A 15,671-nucleotide genomic window follows, 5' to 3' on the forward strand; every position below is an offset into this window, starting at 1 on the left:
ATATAATGCCCTAAGCACTCTAATAATAAACATCAACATGCACTATACAGATAGACATGTCCAGACATATCTGTAGTACCTCAATCAGCCAATTTAATTTTATGTCAAGATGGTTCTTTGCTTTGCACAGAAAAGTCACTGGTGACACTCTGAATTTTTCACATTTCATTTCTTTCTATGTATAATACAAACAGCTTTCGACTGTAAGCCTTGCATGATAGAGTCCATATTTCTTTGGCAGATCTATAAAGGCCAAGTTCAATGCTCTTCACACAAAAGGCTCTTTCTTATCGTTGCAGGCTGAGTGGAGAGTAGGACAATCACGGGGAGGAGGAGAAGTGTCGCTGTTTTGAATTACTTTATGAAGCCTCTCTGGGTATATTCTTCCATCGCCCTACCTTGCAAAACCAACAGGAAAACAACACGAGGCTTCTATTCTTAAAGCAAACAAAGAAACGGATGTGTTTGGCCTTCATACTTCTGCTTTTCTGTTTTTAATCTTTGCCATCCTGCACCGGGTAACAATTCTTTCTTCAGCATAGAAAGAAACAGGTTGTTTTTGTAATTAACTATCCCTCCCCACTTTTTTGCTTGTTTTGTTTTCTTTTTTCCTTCTACTGATACTCTCTCAGTCACATGTGTTGTTATGGTGGACAAATCATTAGAGACTCAACCAACAGAACATAAAAGACTGAAGTGAAAATAAACTAATATTCCTTGACCTTACCTACTAGAAGCATATTGTCTTTTGAAATGATTGCTGCAGAAACAAAATCGTTACTCATTGAAAGCCTGGAAATATGCTTTAGAGGTAAAGGTTGTGGACATTTGGGGACTATAAAAATCTTAGTGTACTGTGTCATGCTGTAAGTGGCTGCATCCCTGTCATTTGTAGACGTAACTCTTTTTGAAAGATGAAGATGTTTGTTAATGAAAACAGTTCCTAAAGAACTCTCCTTGAAATTATGCTCTTACTATTCTGCTGAGAATATTGCTTCATGTTCTCTAAAAATACATGCATTTCTATGTTGTGATGTTTTATATTTTTATTGTTCTCTTTTGAGACAAAGAGAGTGGTTTTGTTCTAGTCTGAGCTGTAAGTCAATTCTCTTACCAATGAGACAATCTCATAAAGGTGGATGCAAAACCTGGGGTCCGCAAGTGCACTCCCATTTGCTCACCATCACAGGATGAGGTGAAAACAGTGGGTGGAAGGAAATGTGCTCCAGAGCCCGTCACCTGGGAAACACTCGGCTCCACCACCTGCTAGCCTGTGCCCTCCGGCGGGATACTTACTCTCTCTGACCTCAGATTTCTCATCCAACAAGGTTGAACTAATACGGCTCACCCCATCAAGGTATTGTCAGGGTCAAATTAGTAAATGCATAAAGTGCTTAGAAAAGTGCCAGGCACATAGTGTAAACATGTACAAACTCTTATTATCATCCCTGGCTCTACATGCACTGCCAATCCAGCTTTCCTGACCACTCATTCAGAGACATTTGCTGCAGCTACCCCTAACCTAAACGGAGACTTCTTAGGATTTCTAAAATTCTATTTGCTTTCCTACCTACTTATTTAATTTAAAGTGCAATTTGGGGCCTACCAGCTGAGTTATTCACAAGGGACTAGGTCTTGAGTGTCAAAACAATGCTACAGAAGAATAAAGTGCTTGCTGGCAGCAGGGCTGTAGAAGCAGACGGCCTAAGTTCAAATTCTACCCTGGGTAGAGCACTGTGGCATCACAGCTCACAGCAACCTCAAACTCTTGGGCTCAAGTGATCCTCTTGCCTCAGCCTCCCGAGGACCTGAGACTACAGGCAAACTCCACAGTGCCCAGCTATTTTTAGAGACGGGGTCCTGCTCTCTCTCAGGCTGGTCACAAACTCCTGAGCTCAAACAACCTACCCACCTCAGCCTCCCAGAGTGCTAGGATTACAGGCATAAGCCACTATGCCTGGCCCCAAATTCCAATTTTAACACTTACTAGCCACACATCTTTAAGAAAGGTGTATGTATTTTCCACATCCCAATTTCCTTATCTATAAAATGGGCATGAGTCACCTTGAGCAAATTGCTGTGAAAAAATTTACTATGCAAGGCACTTAGCACTTTAGCCTGCTATGCCCAACACACTGTAAATGATCAAAAATTGTAGATGGAGGAAAAGGCACATGAAAATATGTAAAATCTGCTGTGAAACCCAGTGAATTTTCAGACCAAAGTCCTGAGAGTTCCTCTTTCCCAAAACGGAATAAACCACCAAGATAGAAAATTTATTGTCATCTCCAGGCCATGAACTCCTCTCTGTGGTAACTGTGCGACTCTGTGAAGCTACACAGGGAAAGATCTTCAGACAACATGAAATACCAAAGAAAGCCCTGCAAAGAAAGGGTCAGGGTGCCCAGAATCATGTCCTGCAGAGTATCTGGATTTAGAGAAGTGTAACCTCAGACAGAAATTCCCATAGATGTTCCTCCACCCAACCACTCATTCTGTAAGAAATGCCAAAAAATTTAAATTCCAAGTCAAATCCTTAAGGAAAATGCGTAGGGAAAAACTAACACTAATTTGAATGAGAGCACAGGGGGAGCTTCATCTGGAGTCTCCTATATTTTCTGCTGGAATCATCCAGAAAAAAAGGGAAATGGGGAAACCCACAACTTTTCAGTAAAGCTGGGTTTCAGGTAACATCCTCAAACTCCAAGGGGCGCATTGGAATTGCTCAAGTTTTATTTGACGAGCAAACCTTTGCCGGAAGTCATAAACTTGCTCCAGGGAAAGAAGAGGGGGATTGGAGGAGGTCTAGGGATGTCAGGTTCAGAAAGCTGCAGCAAATGACACCTCCCCAAAGAAGGAGTTCTCCCTCCCCACAAGCCCCACAAGAAGGGGCTGCTGGAAGCAGAACAGAGTTGCTCAGGGCACTATCAGTAAGGGAAACAGAGAAAAGGTCCAGGAAATAGAGGGTTCCATGGGAGTAAATCTCTGAGAGAATCTTTAAAAATACCTTCTAAAAGTATTTTTAAAGATTCTCTCAGTAAGGTTATGGGGAGGGGAGGAAAAGCAGAAAGAGGGACGGAGGGAGGGGGGTGGGGCCTTGGTGTGTGTCACACTTTATGGGGGCAAGACATGATTGCAAGAGGGACTTTGCCTAACAATTGCAATCAGTGTAACCTGGCTTATTGTACCCTCAATGAATCCCCAACAATAAAATAATTAAATAAATAAATAAATAAAAAATAAAAATACCTTCTAAAAGTATGTGTTTTCCTTAATGGGTAAGAGCTATCTCTTGTGACAGGTGGAGAGGCAAGAAGCCCCGGGTTCTCTTCAACTGGGCAAAGATTCCAGCAAAGTCTGGGCAGATGGAAACCATGGCTCATTTGCGTTAGCTCATAGTTGCAGAACAAAGGCAAACATTCACCTCACACTGGGCACTGTTCTGAGTGCTTATAATTTCAAGAGCCCAAAGACACAGGCTTTCTTTTTAATACCCATTTTACTGATGAAGAAACTGAGGTACAAACTTGCCCAAGATCATCAGCTAATAAGGGACTGGCCAGTGTTCAACCCAGGCAGTCAGGCTCCTAAAGTCTACACGCTGATCCTCTGTACTCTACAGACTCCAAAAAGCTGGATGGAAAGGCGGTGCCTGTAGGATAAATGAGCCCTGATCTTTCTTTTTTTTTTTAGACAAAGTCTCACTATGTCGCCCTGGGTAGAGTGCCGTAGCGTCACAGCTCACAGCAACTTCAAACTCTTGGGCTTAAGTGATTCTTTTGCCTCAGCCTCCCAAGTAGCTGGGACTATAGGCACCCCCCACAACACCCAGTTATTTTTTGGTTGTAGTTGTCTTTGTTGTTTACCAGGTCCAGGCTGGGTTCAAACCCGCCAGCTCCGGTGTATGTGGCCGGCGCCCTAGCTGCTGAGCTACAGGTGCCGAGTCCTGAGCACCTGATCTTTAGCATAAGACTCGCTTTCCGCTTGAGTGACCTGGAGAATCACGAGAACAGCATAAGAGAGCTGTGAATGTGCAGGTCAGAAAACCGGCCTCCAAGAGAGAATGTCTATGTGAGGGGTGGCAACACCAGCCTATGGTTATGGTAAAGATTCTCTAGATTCCAAAAGTCATTTGACGCTGGAAGCAGAAGTCTTGCTTAAGGCCTGAAATTTTGCAAAAACAAGTTGGAGACATTCCCTCTGACATTTTCCATGTTTCCCCTTTTCAGGGCTGATGTCTGATAAGTGACTTTTAACTGCTTTTCCTTGCTTTGTGATAATATATATGGAACCAGACCCGAGGTTAGCTCAGGAGGACTCTTCTCAGAGTTCCTCAGTCCCCCGACACAGACTTCGCGTCAAGCTTCTTCATTCCTCACGTCAAAACCACCTCATCTGGTGACCCCAAACCACTTCAATGGCGCTGTGTATATTAAAGAGAGCCCTTCCCTTTTCTCCATAGCAAGAGAGGTGGGAATCCTTGAGGTGTAAACCCTCAAAGCTGCCTGGACACACTTGCACACAGAATTCTTCTCCTGTTATCTAGAAACAGAATATACGTACTAAGAAATTAATATATTCCATTTAAATAAAAATGTGGAAAAGATAAGACAATATTTCTATGGATGAGAACTCACTAAGAAAACACCAACGTGCCAAACAGCAGGTGAAAGTAATGTCCTTTCTGAATGAGAGTGCAGAAAAACATCTCAAGGCAATCATGGGAATTGTGAAAAAAAAAAAAAAAACACAAAAAATAAGAAAATAAATCTTCAGCTAACAGGAGGATGTAAAATAAGCAAATAGACCTTATGATAGAAATAGATAGAAAAAAAACTTAGCTAAGAAATTAAAACTAAATTACAAGAAGTACAATGAAAAATTGTTTAAGTATTTCAAAATCCAGAAACCATACAAGAACAAATTAATAAATCTGAACTTATAGAAAGTAAAAACTTCTACTTGATATAAAAACCAAAGCCAAACAACTCATGTCATGCCCAAAGAGGTAATATTCATAATACTTAAAGACATTCTAGAAACCAATAAGAATCAGCAACCCAATAGAAATAGGGGCAAAATTCATGAACACACACTTGATTTAAAAAGGCAATATAAATAAAACTTATATATATATATATATGAAAATGCCTAATTTAATTCATAAGAAGAAAGTACAAATTAAAACTATCCTGGCACACAATTTTTACCTACTGATTTTGCGAAACTAACATTTTGACAAGATACTCCATTGGCAAGGCTAGAGGAAAAGGGCACTTTCAAACATTGCTGGTGGAAGTGTCCTGCAGAGGGCAATTTTTTGGCATATTTCACAAAATGACAAATGTGTTTAGCATTTGACCCAGTGGAGGGCAATTTTTTTGGCATATTTAACCAAGTGACAAATGCATTGTAGCATCTGATCCAGTAATCCTAATCCCAGGAATTTATCCTACAGATAAAACTGCACACATGACAAATGACGTGGACCACACCTGTTCATTGCAATATGGCTTACAATCACAAACGCTTGAAAATTACCCAAGTGCCTTCTGGTGGACAGCTAGTTAAATTAACTACCATATGTATGCACGAACAAATATAAGGTACAGGTTACCTGTGGGGTCTGTGGGGATGGAAAATGAGATAAAGGGAGGCAGAGTTGAGAGTAAAGGTTCTCCATATATCTCTTACTATGCTGTTTTGATAATTTTATTATTCTGTACTTGAATTTCTGTTTTTTTTTTTTTTCTTGAGAGTTTGGAGAGTTTTGTTTTTATAACATTAACTTTATAAATAATACAGGCCAGTTTTTTTTTTTAACTAGGCAAATATATGACTTTTTTTAAACTAAAATATTAAAAAGTGTATAACATAAAATATTTAAAAAGCAATTCAAAAGCATAAAGGAGTATTAACCTAGTGGCAATTCACACTCTATTTAAAAGATTCAGAAAACAGAGAATATAGTTTTTAAAAATCTGTCTCTTTGGAAACTGCAGACAATTTTCGATAATTAGTACAATACTAAGTGGTTAAAATGGCAGCGAATTGACAGGGCAACTCAGATTTATTAGTAAAGACAGACCCTTGGATTGAAATCAGCACTTTTTCCTCCCTGGGGTCACCCACTAAGGCCTCTTATAACAGGCTTCTATCACAGCCATTGCAAAGGCTGCATGAAACTTACCTACCAAAACCTATTCCCTCCACAGCAATCACTCACTACATTTTTACTTACTCCTATGCATTCAGGAAGAGTTCTTCTCTTGGCTACAATGACTACGCCTGAGAGACCCAGCCCTTACTGTCTAGGTCTGCAAATCTAGAGCCCCTCTTCCATTTTGAAAGAAGTGCTGGGCAGCTGTAGGCTGAGCCTTCACAGGCCTTCACTTTCCTGTGAAAATAACCTTTCATCTCTGAACACCATCCTGATAATGCAACCAGAATGACAATTAATATGAAAATTAATGCTTTATACACTTAGAAAGCAGAGATTTTTGAATATGAACCTCATTCAATTCTTATTTACAGCTGAAGCGGTTTGAATTACCTTGTTGTTTGTTTTTTTCTCCCCCTCCCCCAGAATATTTTATTTCCTTCATTATTCTACATTTAATGGTTTTGTCACTTTAAGTGCCCAAATTTATAACAAGCATTTAATTATTTTGACAGTATACTACAGAATATGCCCCTCACATGAGGAAGAAGCTTTGGTTTTGCAAAACTCTTCCTGAATTGTCCAAGAAAAAAATCTTAAAATCTGAAAGTCTAGTTGGTAAATAATGTCAAGGCTGTTAGAAAATAAAAAGTGTATGTAGAATTCAGTCATTCTTTTACAGTTCCCATTAACAGTCAATGCGGTAACAAAATGAAATGCTATAAATCCTTCGTAGTTAAGCGAATAAAAAGGCCATAATAAAGGTCAATTTTACTGCCATCAATTTGCAATGATGGGACATTTGGTTGCCAAAGGAAGCAACAAATACAACCTAGAATTATGGTATCTCTGGGGAAAAAAAAGTGTTACTATGGCAAGAAGTAGTTTGAAGAGATTTATACTAAAACCCACATTCAGCTCTGCTCCAAAATAATAATGTGGATTCTTTACCAATTGTTCTAACCCTGTGCAGAGCAGTGCTCAAGACAAACGCATTGCTGTGCCGCAATGAAACAGATTCACTGTATAGGAGACCGGGAAGTTATAATGGGTATTTGAAATACATGCAAAAATAAACAGGAAAAATGGTAGTTTTGTGAGCAATTAATGCTATCCATAATTACAATGTGCAAACAAAGAAACCACCAGGGGACAATTGCACAATAATGAGATTTGGGGATATTAATTCTTCTCTGAAATGGTGAGAATACAATTTTTACAAAAAACAACAACAGTCAAAACAAAAGCACCAAATAGAAAGATGGAAACAGCTACTATTTAGTCTAAGATTTTTCTGCTTTGGAAAATTAAAAATTAAGGGCGCCACCTGTGGTGTAACAGAGTGGGGCGCCAGCCCCATATGCTGGAGGTGGCAGGTTCAAACTCAGCTCCAGCCAAAAACTGAAAAAAGAAAAAAAATTAAAACACCAAAGATACATTATATACCTGAGTGATTTCATGACTCCTTCATTTCCCTGTCTTCTCTGCTTTCTCTTATTTTATCTCTCAGTTTAAGCAGTGCCTGTAGGCAGAATATCCTTATGTTCTATTGTAATCTTTGCTCACGTGCAAACCCATTTGTAAACTAGGGAGAACTCAGAGTGGATATTCATATGTACAACTGGTTTCTAGGCCAGGGGTGATAGTCACTGTATCTAAATTCTAGCTGATCAAGAAAAGAAAAATGCTACATGAGATTAAACATAACCACCACGTAAGAGCATCAAAGAGACTTTCTATCAAAAAGGACAGGTGAGGCTTGACACCCATAGCTCAGTGAGTAGGATGCCGGCCACATACACCGAGGCTGGCAGCTTTGAACCCAGCCTGGGCCTGCTAAATAACGATGACAACTGCAACCAAAAAATAGCTGGACGTTGTGGCAGGTGCCTATAGTCCCAGCTACTTGGAAAGGCTGAGGCAAGAGAATCATGTAAGCCCAAAAGTTGGAGGTTGCTGTGAGCTGTGACACCACAGCACTCTACCAAGGATGATATAATGAGATTCTGTCTCAGAAAAAAAAAAAAGGGACAGGTGAAATTGTTTAGTTGCCTATTTTTCTATTTATAATTACTTTTTTCCAGAGTACAAAATACATGCTTAGTGAAAAAATTAATGAAATAAATAAATCATCTTCAAAACAATATCACTACCAAGGAATAAATACCATAATACTTCAGTGTCATTATATCTTTCCAGAATCTTTTTCTATCCATGTACGTATGTATATAAACATATGTGGGTCATTCAACAAATACTGCTTTATAACCTGCAATCATTATCTAACATTCTATTAGAAATCTCTTCTAATTTCTAAAAGCTGCAAAGATTTGTGTTAAATGGCAAACCACAATTTATTTAATGCATCCCTTGTTTGTTCACTTAACAAATATGTAAATGAGGATCTACTGGGTGAGGCATGTGATAGGTGGCTAATGTGGCAAAATGATAAGGGATATCTCCTGCCCTGGGGGTATAAAGTGATCACTAGGATTCTTAATATTTTGAACCACACTGTATGTAATTGCTTCCCAATCCCCAGAGAGAGTGCCTAACATTCTTCCAGAAAGTTCATGAGAGGCTACATGGAGGAAGCAGCAAATTATGTCAGTTCTGCAGGTGAATAAAACTTAACAGAGCAATCAAATGGGGAAGAGAATTTTGGACAGAGAGAATAGCATGTATAAAGGTATGGGGACAAAGTCAATGATAGGGTAGCCATACAAGCAAGATTAAATTCTCCTCATGTTTTAACTATTGTTCATTATAAAAATGACGCCTGTAAAAGTGATATGATTGGGCTTCATCAAAGCCGTGGAGCTTTCCCTATTTTCCCTCACATGTAATTCATAAATTCCTGGTTTTATTTAAGCTTTTGAGTCCTTATGAGCAGAGTCACACCATCTGGCTTGATGTCAAAAAGAAGAAAAAAATTCACCAGAAACAAGTGGATTCTGAATAATACTTTAAATAAATATTTCATATCAATTAAAGGGAGATACAATTTAGTAAACTAGCTTTATTCTAAAATATACTGACTCTAATTATTATTAAAAATAGGGAAAGACAAATACTAGAACCATAACATTCTACAGAAGTAAAACAAATATATAGTATGTTCAAGGTTATCCAAAGAGCATTGTCAACTCTGGAAATCCAGATATAGCATTACAGACAATAATTGCTCCATGAGGGCTGCTTGGGATTAAGCACAAAGAACTCTTCTGAGGCTCTTGAATCTGCAGATCAAAGTCATATATAAAATTTCTGTTGTCCGTGTCTCTTTGGGGCTATTTGGATTTATCCTTTAATTGATTGATTGAGTTCAACTGACTTTGGAGTCATTACCAACAGTCAGTAATATTGGTCTATTTCAAGACGTGACACCCGGCTTCTAGGGTTTCCTCTCAGCCACAATAACATTGTTTGGTTCCCCATAGAGCTGGGGTCATGCCTGCTCTTCCATAAACATGTGATTCTTTAACTAGATGTCTCAGAAAATGTTTGGCAATATGTCTGTTATAAACCAGACCTATAGATCAGAGCAGAATATTTCCAACAATGACAGGACAAGCAACATGTTTACCAAACAAAAAGAAAACATGAAGTCCCCGCAAATGGCACCTAGAGGTGCCAAAGTACTGTTCTGAGATCTACACTGGATCCATCAGCCAGCCTTAAAGCAAACTGGACAGGCAATATTCTGCTAGATAAAGAGCCAAGCAAATGCTATGCGTTCCAGCACTCCTTGCCATGAAGGGTTCTGTGGCATGTATTGGAGGGGATGCTCCCTCCTTTACTGCAAAATGAAACAATCAAGACAAGGCTCTTCTGTGATAAGAGGCATCCACCACTCAATTTGTCAATTTAATATGGATCACTGTGAGCTTTTAGTGCCTGATGAGGGAATTAAATTTTACTTAGTTATTTCCATAGAAACTAAAGAGTTTGCAGAGATATTCAGCATTTGTTTTCATAATCACATCTTCCTGAATGTTACTTTCCAAAAAAGCAGCATTGGTTTTCAAGGACTGGGAATGGAGAGCAGAAAGAGCCTGATGGAAAGAAATTAGTTACTTCAAACTGCTATAGTCTATTAATCAGCTGATATTTTAAAAATTAAATCAATGTGTTTATTACAATCCGGGTTCAGAAAAGAAATGTGTCAATATGTATGTATACATAAAATGCCTCCAGATTTACTTGTGGTAAACATGCCTAAATATTTTTCAAGCTATAAAAGGAAACCCAAATAAATACCAGCTGTGCAGGTTTATCTAGGAACATAAAAAATATGGAAAGAAGAAAAAGAAGTCACTGCCACATCATTTAGGCAAATTGAACTGAATAGATTATAAAGTGGGTACACTGAGTTGTGGTGTTAACACACCACAACTTCTTGGTTCCATACTCGAATCCTGTACTGTTCGTTATACAGAGAATTGGCAGTAGAGTCACAGAGGGTCTGTTTCAGTGAAAAGGTCACCTCTGCTTCTCCGTCCTCCCCGGCTCTTTCTCTTTCTGTGTCTTTTCCTTTGTCTCTCTCTCCGTCTGTCTCAATCTCTCTGTGCCTTGCATGTGGATTTGTCTCACTTTGCATCTCTTTTTGTGCCTTTCTCCCGTGTGTGAGTGACAGTGTAGGTGTGTCTATCTCTTGCCCCTTTCTGTTTTCCCTCTTTCTTTCTGTCTTAACAAGGCTCTCTCTCTCTCTCCCTTTTCCCTGACCCTACCTTAGACTGACTTTACTGCTTCCAAATGCACAAAAGCAAACAAGAATGCCTTAGGCCTTGTTTACATTACTTCCCAGAGAACAAAGGCTAATTAAATTGGTCCAGATTAGGTTCCCAAGAGACAATTTAACTGGGCCCAGATTGGATCAAACATATACACATTTAGTTCAAACATGGAAGTCATGGAAGGGCACATGGAGTCTCCTAGTACCAACATGATCTTGGGGCTAGATGTTAGGTGGGAGGGGCAGACACCATTCTCATAAAGGGGGAATGGGTAGGAAAATATCCTTCAATGCCAATGGCACCATCCTCATGAAGACTTTACCGATTAAGCTAGTTCAAAAAGATGGTCCACTTAGCACTTAAGTATATATGCCACTTACCTTGGAACTTGCTAGTTGTGTGATCTTCAGAAAGTTATTTTTCTCTCTTATCTTTAGTATTAAATGCTACCTCACTGAATTGAAGAGTGAGTATGTGAACAGGTGACAGTATTTACACTTGAGCTTGGCACAGGGTCAGTGCCCAGTAAGGATATTTACTGCAGCTAAATGTTGCCCCTTTGGGGGTTCTGTCTTGTCATCTGTTCCTAATCTCTGGAAAGACTTTATACTAGCTGAATGTCCTCCACAATAGCTAGCATAGTGCCAGGCAAAGAGCAAGTGCTCAAAAAAGTCCTTGTTGATTATTTAATTATGTAATTATTCTTAGGTACGTGAAAACTAAAACTTAAATGCATATGTCTAATTCTAAGACATAGAAGGGATTTCTATTAGACAAAAGAAACCTATGATTAGACATCAAATAAATTATTAAAGGTAAATGCTCTCAAAAGATGGTTCGGGATTTTCCTCCTAGGATGACAAATTTCTTAAAGGTAAAGGAATAAATGCTAAAGCAGACGGTATTGTTCACATACATAATAATGTCACATGTCACCTGTGCTGACTGCAGTTGTCTCAAGACTTCTTCAGCGTGACATTGAAATGTTTAGAGAACACTAAAAGTTTGAAATCGTCCCAACCACACAAGCAAAATAGAAATTTTGTAAGAGCAGAGCACTCATCTGTTTTGTTCTCTACCACATCTCTGGCATAACATTGCAGATGCTTGACATATGCTTATAAAATAAGTGAATTCATGAAATGAATGAACAAATCCTAACTTCAAACTCAGTAGAGACAGCTTCACAGGCATAAGGACCTAGGCAGCTACACAGGGATCCTTATTAAGAAGGACCTCATGCTTGGTTTAGTACTCTGTAGTCATCATCTTGAAATACTTAACCACTTTTGAACAAGGGGCTCCACATTTTCACTTTTCCCTGGGTCCAGCAATTATTTAACTCTTCTTGCTACCCCAGCATAGGAAACAAATATCCAAATACCAGGTTACCATCAGCCTCTCACACTGTATAGCAAAATGAGACCAAGGAAATGGCCCCCAAGAGGGAAATGCTTACATTTAAACAGCTGTGAAGCCCCCACAGAGAAGCAGGCCCGAGTCACAGATGTTTCAGTCTTACCACCCAATGCCTCCTGAAGGAGGATTCTGCTTCACCATCTCACCAGACCCTGGCTTTGTCTCTCAGGGAGGATACCTACATTATGGACAAATGGCTCCTGGGCTCCAGAACACTATTCCCGATGTTTATTTGTTTATGAGTACAGTATTGGTTTCAAATCAAAGTAAGCCAAATTGCTCATTGTAATTTCAAAGTATGTTATGTATCCAGCTATTACACATATTTTATGGCTAAATGTTGATATTTTAAATTCTCGGTAAAATGAAGAGCTAACAGAAAAAATTTTTTAAATTAATCTATTAATCTATAGCATGCTTCTACTTGACATGTTTTTCTTTTCAAATATCATTTTCATTATTTTTTATTTTAATAGAGTAGTGATCTTCAATTCAAGCACCCTGTCTCCGATCATAATATATGTTCTCACTTTCAATGAAAATTTGCTCTTGTCACATAAGAATCCACTGTTATTAGATTCTATTGCAATAATTTATTAATATCAAGTCTATTAAATGATGACACATTGGACATAGAAAAATATTCTATACTGAAGAAATCATTTTGCTTCAGAATTTTTTAGTTCTTTTAAAATTACCTGGAAGCATTAATAATTATTTTAGAAGATTTGTCATGGAAAAGAATAGGGCAAACATTTGATACTAACAAAGACCATCAGTAACTCTGTTAACAATTCTGAATTTACTTTAGTTTCAATCTTTCTCTACCCTATCACATTTTAAATGCCCCTATTAAAATTACCCAAAGTCCACAAGGTATTAAAAAATCAAGTTAATGAGTGAGAATGGGATTTATTCCTATCCACTAAATTATGTAGAACAGTTCTCCTTCAAACCCCTCTCAATTATTAACTCCTGTGAGTCTTTTTCAGTCTTGCCTGGTCTAGCATAACATTTCTGGAAAAGACAAGAGACAGTATACCTCTTTCTGGATGCTCCCTAACCATTCATTTCTCTTCTGCCCGGTTCTCCTGCCAGGGCTCACTCACCTCTCCTGCCCTTTGTTCTTATAATCCATCTGTCTGGTATAGAGAAAGGACAGTCTAACCTGAGCATTGAGCACCCTGCATAGAAAATGTTAAGCTCAATTTTCTAAAACACTGTTGAAACTAAAAATAGCTTCAATTTACAAATAGAAGAACAAGTGCTGAATTGGGAAGAAACTTTCTGTAGACGTATCAGTGAGTCAGCAGTAGTTGTCTCTTCAGTAAAAACAAATTTAATACTATCATCGCTTATAGCTTTAAAACATATGAGTAAGCCATTACTATGCTAAGTTTCAGCACCACTTACTAGTGATAACAATTTCAGGACACACAAAACACTATTACTATTACCAAATAAGTCTAAAGACAGAAACAAGCAAACAGGCACCAGTACTGAGAAAATGCTGTACTATGAAAGAAGGGATGATGTTGTATGTTAACCCTTCCATCTACCGTTGTGTGGCTTTCTGCTGTCTATGGGACAAAGTCCAGATCCTCACCTGGTATCCAACAACACATCCTGCCTAATTTTCAATACACACCTTATCTGTTAGACATACTGAAGGTTCTAGTTAACAAGCCTTTGTCTCTGGGTTCCAAATCTACCCTTCCACATATTCAACTTAGTAATGCTGGGGCTGGGACTCCATAAATAGTGTTTCTGCATTGCCAATGTCTCTGTTACGTTCAGCCAACAGAGGGCAACAGATAGAGGCTGCAAGACTAGCAAAGGAAGAAAGGAATTCCTCCATCCTGTTTGTTTCATGTGTGCTTCCTGTTTACTTCCTGTTCCCGTAAGCATCACCCTAGCAGTGCTTCTTTGCCCCAGAAGTGGTAGTTTCTTTCCATAAAAGCAGCTGAATTCTGTTTACAATTTTTCTACCACTTACAGGACTACCCTTGAAGTGGGCCTCAGAGATACCAGCACCAGTGACCTTCCTTCTCCTCAGATGTCTGACTCCCAGCCCCTCAGGTGCTCTCTCTGGACTTCTAGGTTTTAATAATTCCAACTTTGTCCAGTTGTTTCTCTAGCCCTCATTCCCACAATGACTGGCTATGTAACATGTTACTGTTCTCTGTTCTCTTTTTCTTGATAGTTACCTAGCTAACAACTTTCTACCTAGTTAAAACTTTTTGCATTCAGACTGATTGGCTGAAGTAGTAGCCATGTTTAATCTACTTTGACACCTTGGTGTTTTTGTACACTCTCCTTGAATACTGTTACCATTCTCTGGAGACATATGCTTAAATGTTCTCCAATACCCTTTCAAATATTACTTCTTCCGTAATGCTTTCCTTAACCTCCATAAACAGAATCACTCTCATATGATCCAACACAATTTCATTGTACATCCTGCTATATTCTACTCAATACCAGAATTATTTATTAACACACATCTTTATGTTCTATTGGACTATGAGCTCCATAGAAGCATAAGCTATGCCTTATTCATCCCTATATCCATACTGTCCAGCACATTGTCTGGCATATGGTAGGAATATCATAAGTGCTCACTTTTTTTGTGTGTGCTAATAAACCAGAAAATTACGAGTAGATATAGAGATAGCCTTTAGTACAGTGGTTCTCAACCTATGGGTCATGACCCCTTTGTAACAATGAAAATACATCGTGGCATTAGGAAGGTTGAGAACCACTGCTTTAGTACCAGCATATAAACCTTTTGATCATGTTGTGTGAAAAAGGGTACTTGAAAAGATAAAAATCAATGAAAATTTCCTCATTACCCTGTGAATTTTATCTCAAATTCCATCTTTCAAAAGTACATATCACAGTATCTGATATATAATAAGCATGAAATAAATGTTAACTATGACTTGTAAAATTTTATTACTCAGTAACTAACACTAGTTCTCTATTTACCTCTGACTTAAGTATGAAATACTTAATAGGATACCTCAAATTTTGAGCCCCCCAACTGGGAGTTGGCTAACTATAGCCTACCCTATGGAGTGGACTAGACTGCCACCATTTTTGTAAATAAAGTTTTATCAGAACCCTGCCATATTCATTCACTTATGTATTGTTAGCTCCAAATCCACCCTTCTATATAATTTTCTGTGTCTAATACTAACATGTACGCTACTACTAACATGTACACTATTGTTTATATGCACTGTCTGTGACTCTTTTCACACTACACAAGGCGAGTTTAGTAGTTATGAAAGAGGTCACATGCCCCACAAATCCCAGTGGATTTACTTTATGGTACCTTTACAGAAAATGCCTGT

This window comes from Nycticebus coucang, chromosome 6, assembly GCF_027406575.1.
Source record: "Nycticebus coucang isolate mNycCou1 chromosome 6, mNycCou1.pri, whole genome shotgun sequence".
Taxonomy (NCBI): Eukaryota; Metazoa; Chordata; class Mammalia; order Primates; family Lorisidae; genus Nycticebus; species Nycticebus coucang.